The sequence below is a fragment of the Schistocerca piceifrons genome, chromosome 11, assembly GCF_021461385.2.
Source record: "Schistocerca piceifrons isolate TAMUIC-IGC-003096 chromosome 11, iqSchPice1.1, whole genome shotgun sequence".
Lineage (NCBI taxonomy): Eukaryota > Metazoa > Arthropoda > Insecta > Orthoptera > Acrididae > Schistocerca > Schistocerca piceifrons.
Window position 1 is genome coordinate 61,797,916 of NC_060148.1, and position 12,719 is coordinate 61,810,634.

Below are 12,719 nucleotides of genomic sequence, written 5' to 3' on the forward strand. Positions count from 1 at the left end.
TCACGTGTTCCAACGTTTCTACGGAATAGGCTTCTATCAGTTTTTCCATTCGTCTGTAAAGAATTCGCGTTAGTATTTTGCAGCTGTGAATTATTAAACTGATAGTTCGGTACTTTTCACATCTGTCAACACCTGCTTTCTTTGGGATTGGAATTATTATATTCTTCTTGAAGTCTGAGGGATTTTCGCCTGTCTCATACATCTTTCTCACCAGATGGTAGAGTTTTGTCAGAACTGGCTCTCCCAAGGCTGTCAGCAGTTCTAATGGAATGTTGTCTACTCCCAGGGACTTGTTTCGACTGAAGTCTTTCAGTGAAGTAGGTATAATGTGGTAAAATCTTTCAGGGCAACGAGTATGTGAAAAGGTTTGTGGGAAATTGGTTCATACATCAAGATAAAAAGTTCTTTGTAGCCGGAATAAAAACGCCTTTAGCCTCTTGGAACAAGTGCATAAATGTTCACGGGGAATATGTTGAAAAGTAGAAAAAGTATTTTTTTTTGTAAAAGTAAACGCTTTTTTCCTCCAGACCAACTTGTCTCTTTAATTATTGAATGACCCTCGTATGTCTTCGAAGATGCAGTGAAACTGAGATAAATTTGTACTGTTTATTTAATCTTGTTTTTCTTCTCCTGTAAAGCTGATAAAATGGCGTTACGATGTTAATACTTGGAGCCGTCGATATGACGTATACATCTACATCTACATTTATACTCCGCAAGCCACCCAACGGTGTGTGGCGGAGGGCACTACGTGCCACTGTCATTACCTCCCTTTCCTGTTCCAGTCGCGTATGGTTCGTGGGAAGAACGACTGCCGGAAAGCCTCCGTGCGCGCTCGAATCTCTCTAATTTTACATTCGTGACCTCCTCGGGAGGTATAAGTAGGGGGAAGCAAAATATTCGACACCTCATCCAGAAACGCACTCTCTTGAAACCTGGACAGCAAGCTACACCGCGATGCAGAGCGCCTCTCTTGCAGAGTCTGCCACTCGAGTTTGCTAAACATCTCCGTAACGCTATCACGGTTACCAAATAACCCTGTGACGAAATGCGCCGCTCTTCTTTGGATCTTCTCTATCTCCTCCTCCATCAACCCGATCTGGTACGGATCCCACACTGATGAGCAATACTCAAGTACATGTCGAACGAGTGTTTTGTAAGCCACCTCCTTTGTTGATGGACTACATTTTCTAAGGACTCTCCCAATGAATCTCAGCCTGGTACCCGCCTTACCAACAATTAATTTTATATGATCATTTCACTTCAAATCGTTCCGCACGCATACTCCCAGATATTTTACAGAAGTAACTGCTACCAGTGTTTGTTCCGCTATCATTTAATCATACAATAAAGGATCCTTCTTTCTATGTATTCGCAATACATTACATTTGTCTATGTTAAGGGTCAGTTGCCACTCCCTGCATCAAGTGCCTATCCGCTGCAGATCTTCCTGCATTTCGCTACAATTTTCTAATGCTGCAACTTCTCTGTATACTACAGCATCATCCGCGAAAAGCCGCATGGAACTTGCGACACTATCTACTAGGTCATTTATATATATTGTGAAAAGCAATGGCCCCATAACACTCCCCAGTGGCTCGCCAGAGGTTACTTTAACGTCTGTAGACGACTCTCCATTGATAACAACATGCTGTGTTCTGTTTGCTAAAAACTCTTCAATCCAGCCACATAGCTGGTCTGATATTCTGTATGCTCGTACTTTGTTTATCAGGCGACAGTGCGGAACTGTATCGAACGCCTTCCGGAAGTCGAGGAAAATAGCATCTACCTGCGAGCCTGTATCTAATATTTTCTGGCTCTCATGAACAAATAAGGCGAGTTGGGTCTCACACGATCGCTGTTTCCGGAATCCATGTTGATTCCTACAGAGTAGACTCTGGGTTTCCAAAAACGACATGATACTCGAGCAAAAAACATGATCGACGTCAGAGATATAGGTCTACAATTTTTGCGCATCTGCACGACGACCCTTCTTGAAGACTGGGACTACCTGTGCTCTTTTCCAATCATTTGGAACCTTCCGTTCCTCTAGAGACCTGCGGTATACTGACCCGTTATGGCCGTAGCCGCGCGTTCCTCAACTCCGTCGCGTCCTGTTGTCAGTCAGGGTTGGTACGGACTCCAAACACTGGACCACTGTTCTAAAACAGGTCGCACCTCGTTGCCGTCCTAAACTAATGCACTAAAATCTCCCAGACGCACCCGACCTATACAAGTCTTCCATTTAACTCACCTGCTGGCAGTTTCACGCCTTCCTGCATTTCACAGTGATATGTAGTATAGCCGCCAGGTGTTGGCTGCAATGTGGGTAGCTACAGAAGTTTGCCCCAAATTTAGCAATCGGATAGTATCAGACTCTTTCCCTTACTTGCAGTTAGTATTAGCTTGGTACGTAAGCTCTTAGTGTTTTTGTTGTGCATGTTGATATTCCGGGTTCTATAGGTTTGTTTCTCGATTATTATTTTTTGTTTGTAGTTGAGTGTGGCTGTTTGAGTTGACATAATTATCATTTTCTCATTTGGAGATGGTGAGTGAAGCTGTGAACGCTAGAAATGGAGTGCCAAGGGCGGAGATATGCTGCCTATGTTGAGTGAAGGGTGACAACAGCGAGGCCAAGCGGAAGCATTTTCGCCGTGTGTAGGGATAGTGACACTGCACAGAGCACGCCAGGAAAATGGTTTTCTTGTTCAAGGAAGATCGTTCCGACGTTACTGACTCACCACGTTCAGAAAGACCTCTGGAGTTTCACGAAGGTCGTTTAAACGCCTTAATCCGCAAGGATCCACGTCTGTGTATTTGAGAACTGGCAAATGTGACGAACTGTCACCATTTCACCCTAGTGCGACACTTAGGGAAGATCTAAAATCGAGTGTGTTGGTGCAGTAAGCTCTAAGCCAAAAGCGCGAAAATCAGCGGGTGGGCCATACGAGCATCTCTGCTTGCTCGTCATCAACTGATTTGTGAACAGCTCCGACCATTCTTATCCTGTGTCGTAACTGGTGACGAGAAATGGTGTCTCACAAGGAAAAGAACGGAATAACTGAGCCCGAACAAAGCAGCAACTCCCCGTACAAAAACCTGCGCGGTTCCTCAAAAGGTAATGTTATCCCTCTGGTGGAACAGCAGCCGTGTGGTGTAGATCGAATTGCTTCCCCAATGCCGACATTTATTTCCCACAACTGAGACGTCTTGCACATGCGGTCCAAGATATCTACCGGGAAGACTGCGTGAAGCTGCACGATAATGCCAGCCTGCATTCTGCTAGACTGACAAAAACCGCTATACCGAAGTTGGGTTGCGAATCATTGCTCATCCACCTTGTTCTCCTGATCTTGCACCTTCAGATTTTCACCTTTTGCGCTCTCTATCGAACAACCTTCAAGGAACTTTGTAGCCTCCCCCTCACTTATCGACCTTAATGTCAGTGAAAAATTAAACCGCGTGTACCTAATGGAAATTTGGGAAAAGCAAATCGTCACTGAAGTTAATCTGTCGGTAAAGAGGGAGGAAAGGGTTGCATCTAAATGAAAGGAAAAATGCATATGAAACTGGTGGAAATTAATTTTGAAAAGGGGTAAAGTTAATAAAGAAAGTAAATGTGCGGCCGTTACGTCAACAATTAACTAGCGGTAATTAGATATTTGAGATTTGGGGGAAATTACGGTCGCCAGTCCTATGGACAATTACTATAGTAACTGAAAAAGAAAGGTTATTACACATATAATTAGCACTAGAAGCGTGGCAACTGAAGGTTGACACGTGTAGTGTGAAAACTGAAAGTTTGTCAGAAGTAATAAATTTCGCTACACTCTGACTTAATTTAGCAAAAGAATTAATAAAACCGGAAAATTGAAAGTTAATTTAGTGACTGAGATTAACAATGAACTTTGATTCTGAAGCATATCGTAATTCAGTAAAATACAGTTAGTCTTGGGCTACCTCAACAATCATTTCAAAAGCTACTTGAATCTACGCAATTTAGAAATAAGAGATTTAACTTTGAACTTGAATTAAATGATTCTGAACAATTAACAATAGTAACATATAGTAGGTACCAAGCTGAGCTGGAGTCACAGGTAAGCTAAAATATGCAAACAAAAACTCGCACTCTTAATTTGTGCTCATGTAATCTAAATATTGTAGCCAGCTATGAATACCTTAACTGAACTTTGAAATTAAAGCAGTGAAATCGAATGATGCTGGCGATTGAATTTCAACGACACTCGGCTTCATTCCGGAAAAGGAAGGGACCCTGCTTGGTAATGCAATTGGGACAATGAGCAACAAAGGTTCATGCTACGTTGCTGTAATTTAGTTATGAAAGTGGGACAGTTTGAAAAGCTGAGGTCTGCCATACAGTTCTAAAACTTTACGTGCTTCCAGTCTTCCTTGTTGGTTGATTGAACGTTTGAAGCCATCGATCGAGGAGGTGGCGACAGTCACTCATTCTCGGCCGTCGGTGTTGCAGAAGCTGGATGTTGGCGCGCCTTCTTCTCGACACGGTCACCAGGCGAAACGGGGTCTTGATGTGCGCCAGCTAATGCTTCCCGTCCGCGACACCGTGTCGGGAACTATCATAGCAAGTCGAGCGCAATTACATGCTGCCCAACCCCGAAAGCGCGGCAACTCGCGGGAGCGTCACACAACACACCTGGTCCACTGCACCACCCCAGCCAGACTCCCCCTCTGCCCGCGTTCCACGCGACAGAGTTAACACTACCAAACTTTGGTTCTCCACACGACCTATCGATGTATTCGTTCGATAGCATAGTTTTCCCTAGGCCAGACCCAACGTATAAATACAAATAATATTCACAAAACAAACCTACATAAATCCATAAATATATATATATATACAAACAGAAAAACAATTACAATATATAAAGAGACAAAAATGTCATATCTTCAGGTGACAAAATACGAGGGCGGTTCAGAAAGTAACCTCCGATTGGTCACAGTGCGGGTTGTGGGGGGAGTAGCGACGCCATCTGTGCGTTCACGCACTCAACAGGTCAGTCGGCATCAAGCCGTGGTCGAGTGAACGTCGTACCTGCGCTAGTTTAGTTTTTGTGGCAGTTTGAAATGTGTGCTGCAATAGAAAACCCTGCCAAATGTGAAGTGCGTGCTGTCATAAGGTTTTTTACAGCCAAAGGATATTCTGCAGCAGCTACCGGTATTCATCGTGAGCTTTGTGCCGTGTACGGACCAAGAGATATGAGTGAAGGAGTTGTCCGTGAATGGGTACGTTTATTTAAAAGTGGACGAGAAAACGTTCATGATGAAGAGAGAAGTGGTAGACCATCATTGGTGACTGACGAACTCGTTCAGACAGTTGATGCAAAAGTTCGTGAAAATCGACGTTTCTCAATGTCGGAGTTGTCTACTGGTTTTCCACAGATTTCTAAGACTCTCTTGTACGAGATAGTGACAGGAAGATTGGGTTACCGTAAGTTCTGTGCACGATGGGTGCCCAAAATTCTTACCGACCACCACGAAACTCAAAGAATGGCCTCTGCATTAGACTTTCTGTCACGTTATGAGGACGAAGGAGAACCATTGTTAAACAGAATCGTGACCGGTGACGAAACCTGGATTAAGTACGTGAACCCTGAGACAAAAGAACAATCAAAGATGTGGGCACATTCAAATTCGCCTACCAAACCAAGAAAAGCCTCGCAAGATTTTTCTGCCAGAAAACTGATGGCAACGGTGTTTTGGGATGCCAAAGGGGTGTTGTTGGTTGAATTCATGGAACGTGGTACGACCATTAATCAAGACGGGTACTGTGAAACAATAAAAAAGTTACGACGGGCTATACAGAACAAACGCCGTGGTATGCTGACTTCCGGTATCGTTTTTTTGCACGATAACGCCCGTCCTCACTCTGCTCGCTTGAGTCCTTCAAGTGGGACGTTATCAACCATCCACCTTACAGCCCAGACCTGGCGCCAAGTGATTATCACCTCTCCATGCATTTGAAGAAATGGCTCGGGTCACAGCGGTTTGATGACGACGAAGAGCTCAAAGATGCGGTCACAGGCTGGCTCCAGGCACAAGCGGGTGATTTTTATGCAGAAGGAATTTCAAAGCTTGTGAAGAGATACGATAAGTGCCTCAATCGCTATGGAGACTATGTAGAAAAATAGTGCAAAGATGTAGTTGTAAGATGTATATATTAAAATATTTTTATTTAACTTGGTGTATTTTTTTTAAATCAACCGGAGGTTACTTTCTGAACGGCCCTCATAAGGAAAAATCTATAGTACAATAGATGGAAATAGAAGGATATGCATTTCCGGCGTTACAACTTCTTTTTAGGATGAAAATCCGCTCTGAAAATGATTCGACGAGTTCCTCGCCTGAAAACCACGTGATTTCTACAGTCGCGAATCGGAAAGTACCTCAACGTTGGCAGACTGTTGTGCCTAATAAAATAGAATATACACTGAAGAGCCAAACAAACTGGTACACCTACCTAATATCGTCTAGGGCCTCCTTGAGCATGCACAAGTGCCGCAACACTACGTGGCATGGACTCGACTGATGTCCGAAGCAGTGTTGGAGAGAACTGACACTTTGAATCGTGCAGGACTGTCCATAAATGCGTAATAGTACGAGGGAGTGGAGATTTCTGAACAGCAGGTCGCAAGCCATCTCAGATATGCTCAATAATGTTCATGTCCAGGGAGTTTGGTGGCCAGCGGAAGTGTTTAAACTCAGAAGAGCGTTCCTGGAGCCAATCTGTAGCAATCATGACGTGTTGCGTGTCGCGTTGTCCTGTTGGAATTGACCAAGTCTGTCGGAGTGCACAGTGGACATGAATGGATACAGGTGATCAGACAGGATGCTTACATATGTGTGACCTGTCAGAGTCGTATTAGGACGTATCTTGGCTCCCATATTACTCCAACTGCATACTCCTGACATCATTACAAGGTCTCCAACAGCTTCAGCGGTCCCCTGCTGATATGCAGGGTCTGTAGATTCTTGAGGTTATCTCTATACCTGTACACGCCCATCCACTCTATGCAATTTGAGATAAGAGTCGTCCGACCAGGCAACATGTTTCCAGTCATCAACAGTCCAATGTCGGTGTTTACAGGACCAGGCGAGGCGTAACCCTTTGTGTCGTGCAGTCATCGAGGATAGACGAGTGGGCCTTCGGCTCCGAAAGCCCATATCCATGATGCTGAATGGGTCACACGCTGACACTTGTTGATGGCCCAGCATTGAAATCTGCAGCAATTTGCGGACGGGTTACACTTCTGTCACGCTGAACGATTCTCTTCAGTCGTCGTTGTTCCCGTTCTTGCAGGATCTTTTTCTGGCTGCAACGAAGTCGGAAATTTAATGTTTTACCTGATTCCTGACATTCACGGTACACTCTTGAAATGGTCGTACGGGAAAATCCTCACTTCATCGCTGCCTCGGAGATGCTGCGTCCCATCGCTCGTGCGCCGACTATAACAGCAGGTTAAGACTTACTTAAATCTTGATAACCTGCCATTGTAGCAGCAGTAACCGTTCTAACATCTGTGCCAGACCCTTGTTGTCTTATATAGGCGTTGCTGGCCGCTGCTCTGCATTCTGCCTGTTTACGTATCTCTGTATTTGAATGCGCATGTCTCTACCAGTTTCTTTGGCACTTCAGTGTATTGTTGATGACTAAAGTCTGTGTTACCTGTACCTATTGTATTTATTAAACTTGCAGAGAAACCTTAGGAACTTATCCAGCAACCTAATATTACTGCCTTGATACGTATGTATACAGAGTTTTCCGCTGTCCCCCTGAGTTGAGTGTCCCCTGTAGACGACGACATCCTCTGACAACGCAGCTGCTGCTCTTTAGTGAAACGTTGACGTATGCTGAGAATAGTAGCGCCCTACTGAACCTTGTTTTTGAGCAACTTAGAGGTCTTTAGTTTCCACTGAAACGCTGCCACTGTGTTGTATCAGTGAAAAATTCTCTGATGCAAGAGCATATCTGACAATATAAGCTGTAATATTGTCTTGTAATAACCTCTACACACTGATGTTCCGTATGGAATGCCTTTTTGTAATGTGAGAAAACTACGAGGTGCTATCCAAAATTTTCGGGACTGGTGCTGCCATCTGTTGAAAACCTTACCTTTGGACTAATGATCACCATAACCCTCAAAGTAGTTCCCATCCACACGTACACACCAGTCCCAGAGCTTATCCCACTGTCAGACGTTTTCTGGAAGTCCTGTCCTTTAGGGTGTTTATCTCCACCAGCGATGCTTCTTAAACCCTCTCTAGAGTGTCGAACCTTTCAATTTAAGTTTCAGTTTTGGGAATAGCGCGAAGTTGTAAGGTGCCAAATATGGCGAGTACGGTGGGTGGGGTACAACCGCGGTGTTGTTTTTTACCAAAAAGGTCCTGGCGAGCAAGGACGTGTGACAGGGTGCGTTGTCGTGAGAGAGCAGCCAGTTGCCTTTATGCCAAAGTTCGGGCCGTCGTCGCCGAACGTTTTCACGGAGCCGTTGCAAAACGTCACAGTAGTATGCAGATTTCACTCTTTGGTTGGGTGGGACGAATTCTTTGCGCACAATTCCCTTTTTTGGGTCTTGGAGAGTGCTGGCCAGTGTGGCCGAACGGTTCTAGGTGCTTCAGTGTGGAACCGTGCGACCGCTACGGTCGTAGGTTCGAATCCTTCCTCAGACATGGATGTGTGTGATGTCCTTAGGTAGGTTTAAATAATTCTAAGGCCAAGGGACTGATGACCTCAGATGTTAAGTCCCATAGTCCTCAGAGCCATTTGAACCATCTTGGAGAGCCCGGGCTCTTCCATTGGGACGATTGTTGCTTTGTCTCTGGGTCATAACCATAAACCCAGCTCTCATCGCCGGTGATAACCCGTGACATGAAGATCGGATCATCAGATGTGGACTGATGAAGGTCCGTGCCAACACACTATGCCTTCCGATCGGCAGTCAAGATCCGTGCCACAAATTTTGCAGCGACACGAAGGATACCCAATTCATCAGTCAACATTCGTTGACATGTCCCATGACAAATACCCACTTCATCCGCAAGGTCTCGAATGGTTCGACGTCGATCTGCAGGAACCAATTGTTGAAGTTTCAAAAAATGGCTCAAAAGTCTCTGAACACTATGGGATTTAACATCTGAGGTCATCAGTCCACTAGAACTTAGAACTACTTAAACCTAACTAACCTAAGGACATCACACACATCCGTGCCTGAGGCAGGATTCGAACCTGCGTCTGTAGCGGTCGCGCAGTTCCAGACTGAAGCGCATAGAACCGCTCGGCCACAGCAGCCGACTGTTGAAGTTTGGCAACAGTGTCTGGCGTTGTGCGGCTAATGGGCCTTCCAGTGTGAACATCACCTTAGACGTCAGTACGGCGGGCCCTGAACCGGGCATGCCACTCAAACACACACGTACGGATCATGCTCTGTCCCCCAAACACTTGACGAATCATTGCAAGGGTCTCCGTAGCACTTTTCCCGAGATTCGCACATAATTTGATACACGTGCGCTGTTCTGTTTGCGGATCCATCGTAAAATCGCCACACACGAAACAGCGTATTATGGAAATCACTGTGGACATTCAACACGTCCTCCCAGCTGAATGCCACTCCGCACACTGACTCATCAGATATGCAGCTGTCGCCACTTAGCAGTGCAAAGATCTACTACTCCAACTTTCCAGATGGCAGCACCAGTCCCGAAAATTTTGGATGCCACCTGGTAATGTAGGCACTTTACAAATATGACGTGGGAACATAAGAGAATGGTGCATCACCTGAATGGAGTTCGTGAACAAAATCTCTGAGAGGTATTTATTTTTGTTGAGGAGTTGGTTTACATTCTATTTTAGGATTTAGCTGTTCGATTTTCTACTGAATATCTCGTCTGCCTGCCCCCTGCTCGATCACCCTCCTCCCCCCTGCCATCCCCCCCGCCACCCTCTGTGCACCCAACAGGCAGCCACAGTGAGGGCTGGCCCTCCCGTGTAGACGCTGACCTCTTCAGCTGTGCGGTTCTTCTAAGCCACGCAGGGAGCCACACACCTGTCACAGTAACCCTCACTCCCCTCTGACTGACCCTCAGCTGCTCACAAATCACGCAGGACAGAACATTTACCGGCTGATTTCAAAAGTGTGGAGATCCGATAAGGTGAACTTGGCTATCACCTTACCATTTATTTTGTTTGTCAGTGTACTGAAGTTTGTACATAAATCCCTTTTAGTTTGGTAGAAAACTCCGTACATCGTGGACAGTGTATATTAGTCATTTGTTATAAGTACACTACTGGCCATTAAAATTGCTACACCAAGAAGAAATGCAGATGATAAACGGGTATTCATTGGCCATATATATTATACTAGAACTAATATGTGATTACATTTTCATGCAAGTTGGGTGCATAGATCCTGAGAAATCAGTACCCAGAACAACCACCTCTGGCCGTAATAACGGCCTTGATACGCCTGGGCATTGAGTCAGACAGAGCTCGGATGGCGTGTACAGGTACAGCTGCCCATGCAGCTTCAACACGATACCACAGTTCACCGACTGGCGTATTGTGACGAGCCAATTGCTCGGCCACCATTGACCAGACGTTTTCAATTGGTGAGACATGTGGAGAATGTGCTGGCCAGGGCAGCAGTCGAACATTTTCTATGTCCAGAAAGGCCCGTACAGGACCTGCAACATGTGGTCGTGCATTATCCTGCTGAAATGCAGGGTTTCGCACGGATCGAATTAAGGGTAGAGCCACGGGTCGTAACACATTTGAAATGTAACGTCCACTGTTCAAAGTGCCGTCAATGCGAACATGAGGTGACTGGGACGTGTAACCAATGGCAACCATACCATCACGCCAGGTGATACGCCAGTATGGCGATGACGACGAATACACGCTTCCAATGTGCGTTCACCGTGATGTCGCCAAACACGGATGTGACCACCGTGATGCTGTAAGCAGAACCTGAATTCATCCGGAAAAAAAAAAAAACACGTAACCGCAGCCACGGTCTCCGAGCTCATAATCCGTGCTGCTGCAAACGACGTGGAACTGTTCGTGCAGATGGTTGTCGTCTTGCAAACGTCCCCACCTATTGCCTCAGGGATCGAGACGTGGCTGCACGATCCGTTACAGCCATGCGGATAAGGTGCCTGTCATCTCGACTGCTAGTGATACGAGGCCGTTGGGATCCAGCACGGCGTTCCGTATTACCCTCCCGAACCCACCAATTCCATATTCTGCTAACAGTCACTGGATCTCGACCAACGCGAGCAGCAATGTCGCGATACGATAAACCGCAATCGCGATAGGCTACAATTCGACCTTTATGAAAGTCGGAAACATGATGGTACGCATTTCTCCTCCTTACACGACGCTTCACAACAACGTTTCACCAGGCAACGCCGGTCAACTGCTGTTTGTGTATGAGAAATCGGTTGGAAACTTTCCTCATGTCAGCACGTTGTAGGTGTCGCCACCGGCGCCAACCTTGTGTGAATGCTCTGAAAAGCTAATCACAGCATCTTCTTCCCGTCGGTTTAATTTCCCGTCTATAGCACTTCATCTTCGTGGTGTAGCAATTTTAATGGCCAGTAGTGTAATTTACTGTGTTTACCGTTAAGGTCGATGTTATAAAGCAATTCAAATGTCTAACTGTCTATCCGTCAGTCAGAGCCGACGGGCAAATTTTCAGGAATGCGAAATGTCGGAATGCCTTCAGTATCCCTTTGCAGCTTGGCGCTTTGTGAGTGAGCACTCGAAGTGTCGCTGAATGTGAACGCCAGTCACCAGAATGATGTCTGGAAGGTAGGTGATGAGGCACCGCTGCAGGTAAAGCCGCGGGAACGAGCCGTGCCACGTGCTTGAATACCTAGGTTGAAAGAGCGGTTGCTCGCGAAAGGCAAAGTGCTAGGATCGTACCCCAGTCCGGGGCACACTTTTAATGCGGTAGGAAGTTGCCAGTTCAGTTAGGCAGTTCTGACGGCGTCTGTACAACCTATAAAGGCACATTTGCATGCCGTGCGTGAGTTTCCTCGGAAACGCGAAATCTTAATTAAATAATTAATCTCTGACAAATAAATAAAGCCTATGGCACAGAACTGCAGCGCTATGTCGCTGATAAAACAAAAAACACAATTACGATACTCTTATGTTTCATTAAGAAGAGAGAGGTCTTGGATAAGTGGTGCGGGAAGCACGTATATTTTATTAACTGGCACACCGCCAAATTTGATGTTATATAAGAACACTGCGAGTTGCAATCTTACTAGGCACTCGATTCTGTAAAGAATTTATATTTATGAAAGTAAGTAGAATTATTTAACTGTAGGCTTATTCGTTCAATATATCTGATTTAACTAACTGTGTAAACTTTTTATGTTTAGTAGACAGTCACCTCTGTACGACGTATTGACATGGCTGGCAAAATTACTCTAATATTGAGAATTTAGATTTGAGTCCGCACCTACCGCAGCAGTCTTTGGAAACGATTTAAATACGAAGTCCGATTATTTGAGTCTTATTTCACGGTCAACTACGAATAACATTGCATTTACGAAAAAGCCATTGTCAAGCGTCTGATACCAAATAATTAAACGTCCACGTTCCAGATAAGCAAATATTAATTACAACCAATCACTATCATACAGATAGAAAAATTAATATAATATTTTATTTTATTTTA